This window comes from Cyprinodon tularosa, unplaced genomic scaffold, assembly GCF_016077235.1.
Source record: "Cyprinodon tularosa strain WSP-4 unplaced genomic scaffold, ASM1607723v1 ctg359, whole genome shotgun sequence".
NCBI lineage: Eukaryota > Metazoa > Chordata > Actinopteri > Cyprinodontiformes > Cyprinodontidae > Cyprinodon > Cyprinodon tularosa.
This window is the reverse complement of record NW_024039073.1, coordinates 1568844-1577055: the sequence shown is the minus strand read 5'-3', so window position 1 is coordinate 1577055 and position 8212 is coordinate 1568844. Positions and strand designations below refer to the sequence as shown.

At 37.5% G+C, this 8212-nt stretch overlaps 1 long non-coding RNA gene across 2 annotated transcripts in view; it reads right to left on the bottom strand.

Moving 5' to 3' along the window:
• Positions 1-4223: 4223 nt before the first annotated feature.
• The window catches only part of LOC119790228, a 127497-nt gene continuing 123508 nt past the window's right edge, over positions 4224-8212 (bottom strand). For both annotated transcript variants that reach the window (XR_005281690.1, XR_005281689.1), the window contains one exon: positions 4224-4908. This is a non-coding gene — a long non-coding RNA (uncharacterized LOC119790228). The remainder of the gene's footprint in view (positions 4909-8212) is intronic.

Sequence of the window (8212 nt, the reverse complement as noted above, 5' to 3'; positions counted from 1 at the left end):
TAAAAGTCTTTGAGAGGCACCTCTTATGCTTCACAAACTGCAGCTCAGCGTTTGGCATTGTTCAGTATCTGTAATCTGGAATGTGTCCCCATACACTCTTCTTTGTCTCAGATGTCACTAACTGCACCTGGTGATGGTAATCTTCAACTCTACAAGCACCAGTGCGCTGAAGTCTGCAAGCCAAGTCAGCTACAGGTTCTTACTGAGAATTTTAAAACAGGTCTAGCACCAGACAACATAATTCTGTTCTAAGGAGAAACAGAAAGTTTAATAATATCAAGATTGTGATTAGAAAATAATGGTAGGTTTAGAACCTTTACGTTACCCAAAAGATAAGTTCAAATCTGGAGAGGTTTTTCCTGATAAAGACGTATTAGATGACAGTCTTGGTCTGGTTGTGGGTTATCAAGACTTCTGACTGGTTCAAAGCTACATACAGTACACCTGAAAAAAGACTAAACATCGATTTATCAGCTTGGTAAAGCAATTTAATTTGTACAGCACATTTCAGTCATATGATAATTCAAAGTGCTGTACATGAACAGAACTGAACATGAAAGAAGAAAAATGTAGAAAAGTGCATTCAAAGGGCACAGTAAATGCAAGGAGAGAAAAGGTTGCTCTACAAACTTGAACAAATTATATTTCTAACAGTTTAAATAGAAAAATGCAAGGAGTAGCCAGACGGGTTTGCAAATTTGATTTAAAACACTTAATAGCTCCGCCCTTTTATAGTCTTCTTTGGTTTGTTCCAGATTCTGCTAATGAGTTTTCCATTTTTGGTTCTGGTTCTAGGTATGTGTGGCAGACTTGAGCTAAAAGACCTGAGAGTTAAAGACTATTGATTCACTGACAACAAATATGTGCGTTTTATTTTGGAGCCGAGTCATTCTGTGATTTTTAAACCAACAGAAGTACTTAGAGTTTATTCTCTTTGATACAGTGAGTCAGTGTAAGTACTTTAGAACTGGGATGATATGCTCTACTTTTTGGTTTTAGTGAGGACATGGACATCAGCTTTTTTGATCATAACATAAAAGCCATAAAAGCTACTTCTTAAAGCTTTCAGGAGCGTGCAAAAACATTTGTTAATGCAAAATAATGTTTTAAGCAAAGTGAAAAGTTCTTTGTGGCCTACCGCCATACAATAAAAGTTCATTCATTCTTAGTAAATCAAGGATAATCAAGGATACAAAAAGGCCAACTTAACAAATTGTACAAATTTTGATTACTGTAGTCTGATGCTTTACAGTAAAATAACTTGAAAACCGTCAGATAGAAAGTTTAGTATCTAGTAAAAAAGATATGACCAGTTATTTCTACCCTGACTTTATACTGCTTGCCCCTCCACCACACTCTGCAGCACTATGCACTTTTTTGCCATTTTTTTTTTTCCAGTTCTGATTTTATGGTAGGTGATAGCTGAAAACACATTACAAATAAATGTACAGCAGCTACCAAAACAAAAATATTAGACAAGTAAACACAAACAATGAGCAAACAAGCACATACAAAACAAGGATGCAAAAAAAAAACTGCACAAGATAAATTCTACAATTACAGAAAATGGAGTGTGTGAACGCACTGCGAACAAAAAACCCTTTGCAAACACCTAAATTATGCTAACATAGGAAAACATATTTTTGCAAGGCTCACCTTTTTCGCATCAGTAGGTTTTTTTCTGTTTGTTGGATATTTATGTATGTGCAGCATGTCTGTGCTGCTTGGAATATAGATTGGACTATACATTGAATGCACTCAAATCAGCCTTTACACAGGTTTTCCAATAAGCAAGTCAAGAAAATGTAGAATTGGCAATATAAAATAATGATAAATGTGGAAATCAGAGAAAATAATTCTTTTTGCGGAAGACGGTTGTAATACAACTGTTGAACTGTTTGCTTTTTTGTCTGCCCTCTGTCTAAATACTTTCCTAAATTTAATTCTAAAATGGAGTGCCAGTAGGAGGAAGTTTTTATTATCATTATGAGTCACTTAAGTGACTTTTAAACCCTAAATCAACTTTTTTTTTTTCCTGATAAAATGTATATTTAGAAATAAGTGCCACCTACATTTCCAAGGCATTATTTTGACAATTTAGTGCACATTTGTTGAAATTCTGATACATGCTGCTTCCCTGCATAACCACGTTAACTGATCAATCGCCCCATGTTTGGAACCTAGAACTGAATTTCAATAGTCAAAGAAACAAACAGGGAAGAAAACAAAGACAAGAAGGAACTGGACAACCCCAATAAAAGGACAGTTATGCACAGCAAACTAGTTTTTTTCCAGGTGTATGTTTGGGGCTCTTGATCTTAAATGTTTAACTATCAGAATGTAAAAATACCTACTTATCTAATTTTCTCCCTAATTGAATGATACTGATTTTAATTCTAGCTCAGAGTTTATTAAACTGGACCAGTTTGCACAGAATGTGGGAATAATCTGAAAAAAATTACTTTTGTCCATTTAGAGATAACAAACTCAGTTTGCGTTTTCTTCTTTTTTTGCTGCTAGGATTAACTTTCCCTGAAATTCAAAACAAGAACACATTGAACTTTATGGGCACCAAAATACCACTCTGTTGCTCACACCCTGACACACTATGTTGTTGCTTCTTTCACACACCCTCTTACCTGTTCATTTCAGTCCCTCTCTTTTCTTGGCCCCCATCTCTGTTACTGTATAACAGAAACATGCTCACAGGCAGCCTGTGAGCATGTTTTGCTACACAAATAAGAGCTGAGCTGCTCGTGTTTTTCCCATCCTCCTGCATGCGCCATTTAGGCTGATTGCCATGTTGCATGAGAACTTATTCCTTTAGAAAAAAAAAAGAAGCAGATTGGACAACAACAATGAGTTTTCAGTCCCTTTTCTACATCTGGTATAAGTAGGCAGCCAGCACTAAATGGTAATAACACACTTGAAGCTTGTAAGTTAAAGGAAACCATTTATTTGGATGGAATATTGTTGGAAAATAATGCAAAAGGCTTTCAATACAAAAATAAGGTCTGAAGCAAAGTCTGACATTAAATTACAAATGAACAAAAAAAAAAAAAGCACTATCATGGGTTTTGTGAACATTTAGTTGCAGAGGTCATCCGCTGCAGAGGTCTTCTTAATGAGCCTTGTACTTGTATAGCATTGCACTTGAACATTAGGACATAAATTAACTCTTTCTTGCAAAAATAACTGAAAGGAGCATAAAAAGGCAACAGAGCAGCAGATTTAAGTTTTAAATTAAGTCAAATAACACTAATCTTGTGAGGGAACACAAACCTTCTGAACACCAAAATAAATTGCCCCGCATCAGTAACAACCTAATAGCTTAAACATTAACATTAACAATATAACAATATAATAAGACATTTTAACATTTTAATATAATCAAATGCAGTCACATATCCATACATTCCAAAGGAAACTGGGGCAACAGAAGTTGTTTTTGTTTTGTTTCTAAAGACAGTTCAATAATGCATAATTCATTTTAATTATATTTTTCTTAGTAGGAGAATAATTCCACACTTAAAATACTATATTATTGTTTTATTAGTACCCCCAAAAAGGCACATTCAATATATTTAATTAAACCATTTTTTTTCTAAACTTTTACTTTTTACTTTTTAGTCAGAACTTACATGAGCTTTTAATTAGGAAACCATTATTGTCTGCTTCTCAAGGTTATAATTATGGCTTGAGGCTGTGACTCTTTAGCTTTAGTCACCTTATCTTGTCACTAAAGAAGAAGATCTTTAATATTTACTTTGTTGAACGGCAGCAAGGAGTAGCTTCTTGGGATAAAAATGAAAGTGTTTCCTTTTCTATCATTCCAAATATGAATGTATGAATTTAGTAAAACTACAAACACTTCAATTGGACTTATGCGGTCAGATGAGTTAAGTATTGTACTTTTTATCATACAAAGGCTCTGAAACACTTGTTTTAGATTATGACAATGTATTTTCTGAAATACGCGGATAATCCAAACAAATGTCTGGTGCAATATTTGCCAGAAAGCCTAAATAATGTCCACTTCATAATACTGTATGTCCTACTGTAGATATCACAGAAATAGTTAATCAAAAAAAAAAAAAAAAAAAAATCAGTAAATACATAAAAAAAAACTGTCAGTGTGCTGAAGAAGACAAAAAATAATGAAGGATAAGTAAACAGAACAATCTACAGAGATTTCCTAAAGGCAAACATCCCCCTTTCTTTTGTGCTCCACATTTGTGAAATAATATGTACATGAAGACTAACTTGTAACTGCCGTTCACCATGACTAGACAGCAGGGGTGCCATTAATTGTGCTAAAGGAGATTTAGCTTAGAATAGTTTTATATAGACATTTTGCCCTCACCAAAAAAAAAAAACAAAAAAAAAAAAATTCAGATTGAGACCATATGGCTGCTAGAAAAAGACTGACTAAGGATTTTTAGCTCTTGGTTTGTTTATAGCTGCAGCAGTAAGGAACGTCCTGTAAATGTATGTTTTCGTGAACTAATTCCTATTTTTTGCTAGCCATGTTTCTTAACCAGATGCGATTCCAACAGAGTCGGCATGACCAAGTGTTAAGACCACTGTTGAAAAAAAAATCTCCTACAGAACTCAAAAACCTGTTAACAAGCCAAACAAACTTAAGCACCGGAGGAAGTTAACAACATAAATCTCCAGCTGGTGTTTTTATGGTCCTCTGATGCAATGCATCGATTAAAGTCTTGCCTACTGCCGTTCAAACCTCTCCACTTTATTCTTCCTTTGAACACTTCATCCAATTGTACCCAGAGGAATTTACAGAACGGTTTAGGTCACTGAGGACCGGCAGCTGCTAACCACGACACCAAGCGCCACAGCCTGCGGTCACCATCTCCCCATCTCATGACCATGTTCTCACTGACTCAGCAGCTGGAAGAGAACCAGATAAAACACTGTTAGGGAAAAGGCAGAAAAAAAACTATAAATTGAACAAAGGATCAAAAACATTATAAATAACACAACATTGATCCTCCTGACATGTGGTGCTAACATGTGGCCTAGACAATTGGTTCAGCTGATAGTGCCGTGCATGTTACCAAGTGAAAAATGCAGGATTATCGTATCAAAGACATTAAATTATCATATTATTGCAAAGTAATACTGATCTCATTTGAACAATGTTTTCTGTAGAGACTCCTCTTTCTTTTCTCTCCTATTTTTTCCCTTTTTAGAATTTCAGATAATACATCCATAACAATATATATTCATGTATATGATATATACTACAGAGGGCAAGGTGTTACTTGTTTCCAAAACAATCATAAAAGTATTTTTGTATGGTGTTGCAGAGGTTAATATCAGTACATTTTTGCAAATTGCAGTATAAAACTTGACATTTTAAATTGTGCTGTCTTGTGCTTTTAGGCAAATTTCTACAGCTTAAACAGCAACCTCACCATCAGCAAAACAACCATAGGTTTGTATGCCCAGCCACACAATAACAGCAACATAATCTACTCACTTAGACAACACTTATGTTTTATTTGTTTAATTGAAGCCAGTCAAAAAGATAATTTTTTTAGTCTTGCAACAGGAAAACTCACTTGTCACAGTGGGGTGGTGCACTAATTACACAAAATAAGAAACACACCTGGTGTGTAATTAAGGGAGCATTTAAATGCCAGAAGGAAATCTGCCCAGCAAGTTAAAGCATGAGTTACTGCACAGAGACAATTATATGAAGCAAAGCATATGTGCAGCTGGCAAAAAGAAACAAACTATAACTTAATTGGTGAGTAATCTTATATGGTAATTATACAGAAATTAAGATTTATATGGTATATAAAAAGGTTAATCAGGTGATTATTGGATGAAAAACATATACAGAAATTACAATAAAAAATATAATGCTGATACACAGGTGTGTGGTAAAGGAAAACTGAGCTAAAATAAGGGGTTATGCAGATTGAAAGACTAAAATCCATTTAAGCCGGGGAGATATATCCAGCCCCAAATCTTTCAAGAGACAGTCCAAATAAAGTCTTAGAACTTTGCTGAATAAGTTTAACCATATTTTTTTTTTACCTTCTATGCCCAAGATAACCGAACTGGATGAGTCCATTCCAGCTAAATTCAAGTCAAGTTTAAAGATATCTTCCCAAAATCCAGATTATGTCATATGTCTTTAAGGGGCAAACAGTCTCAAGTCTTGGAAAAGTCCAAGTCAAGTCTACAAGTTTATACTTATTCTAGTAGTATTCTGCTTTATCCAGGACCAGGTTGCAGGGGCAGCAATCTCAGCAGAGACTCCTAGACTGCACTCATCCGCATTTTAGAGGAGCTACACCAATCCGTCCATCAGTCTCCCACTCTATTCTTTCATCACTTGTGAACTGAACTCCAAGATATTTGAACTCCTCCACTTGAGGCAAGAACTCTCCTCTTTCTTTAAGGGAACAAGCCCCATTTTTTCAGTAAAAAAAAACATGGCCTTGAAATTATAGGAGCTGATTCTCATTCTGGCTGCATCACATCCAGCTGCGAACTGCCCCATTGCATGATGCACTATAGGTCTTTGCAGAAGAAAGCCAGCAGAATCACGTAATCTGCAAAAAGCATGGACAAAATCCACTGGTCCCAAGCCAGACATTCCCCACTCCTTGGCTATGCCTAGAAATCCTGTCTGTAAAGGTTAAGAACAGGACAGTTGACAGAAACAACCCTGTCCGAGTCCAACGTGCATCAGTAGCAGGTCCGACTTAATGCCGGCAATAGGAACCAAAATCGTGCTCCCCCCCCCACCCCCATAGAGCACCATGACGGACACGGTAGAATGCCTTCTCCAGGTCCACAAAACACATGTAGACTAGTTGGGCAAACTCCCAAGCAGCATTGAGCACCCTTCAGAAAGTTTAGAGCTAGCCCAGTGTTCCACTGGTTTTGTTGCCAAAACAAAAACAACACTGCTCTTCCTGAAGCTTAGGTGCAGTAATCAGCCAGACTCTCCTCTCCAGCACCCTAAAATAGGGTGTGATCCCTTATAGTTGGAACGCACCATCTGGTCCCCCTTCTTATTCAGGAAAACCAGATGGTGTGTTCAAATTATAAGGGATCACACCCTATAGCAGGGTGTAATCCCTGGTAACCACTATGGTTGTGTTATATCAAGGTTGTGCACTGTGGTACAGTAGTGATTGTGTTAAATCATTTCAAATGTTAAAATGCCTACCAGTTTAAATTTCTACATAAATCATCCATTTTGGTTGTTTGTTTTTAAGTTATTGTCAATGATTCATAGTGGGCAATCTATTCCACTAATAGAGTAAATAAGTATACTTAAAGGTACACTATGCAACCGGTGTTGATTTTCCAGCGAGACTCCCCCCAGAGGGCGAAAGTAAAAGTGCACTGTCGTAAATATGCACAGCTGTTCTCCTGGTTTCTCCGTCAAGCCAGGCGCGGTTGTTTTGAGCTTAGCAGACAGGCGAACGCAACGAATGACTAATGCTGCGTTCACACCGCAGCTGGCGCGACAGAGGCAGCGAGTTTACATGCAAAGTCAATGGTTGACGCGCGTCAAGGCGCAGCAAAGGAGCAGCAGGCCCAGCGCGTCTGAGCAGCTGAAGCAGGGAGAGAGACACAGCGCTGATGATCAGAGGCTATGATCTCTCCTCTTAAACAGTTTATTGACGCCTAAATTAACTTAAAATGCAGAAATCTGCCGGCAGAATATGCAGTTTGGATTATTTAGATGAAAAACACCTACCAGCTGCCGTGGTGAACCGCGAGGACGTGACCTGGCCAGAGGCTGCTGATGAAGGGGTTCCTTCTGTCGGCGCACCGCTGGTATGTGGGGGTCTGAGCGGCTCCGACAGAAAAAATATTGAAGGCAGGATAATAATCTGAATGAACTGACGGCACTGATTACGTTTTCAGGTGTATTTTCTCATTTAAACACATATTAAAACTACTTTATTCCAAATGATCACAGCAAATATAGCTGCAAGGCAGAGAAAGGATAGTGAAGCTCCGCCCAACGCGCGTCAGACACACTTTTGCACCGCACAGCCAGAGCAGCAAACCTGCTTCAGCAGCACGTCAGAACTAACTGGTACAAGCAGCAAAAATGAAGCAGCAGACGTGATTTTGCTGCTTTTGCTGCGTGAACGTAGCATAACTGCACAAGGATCGCCACTGTGCTAGCAAGGAGAATGCTTTTAACTGGGGGGTGTAG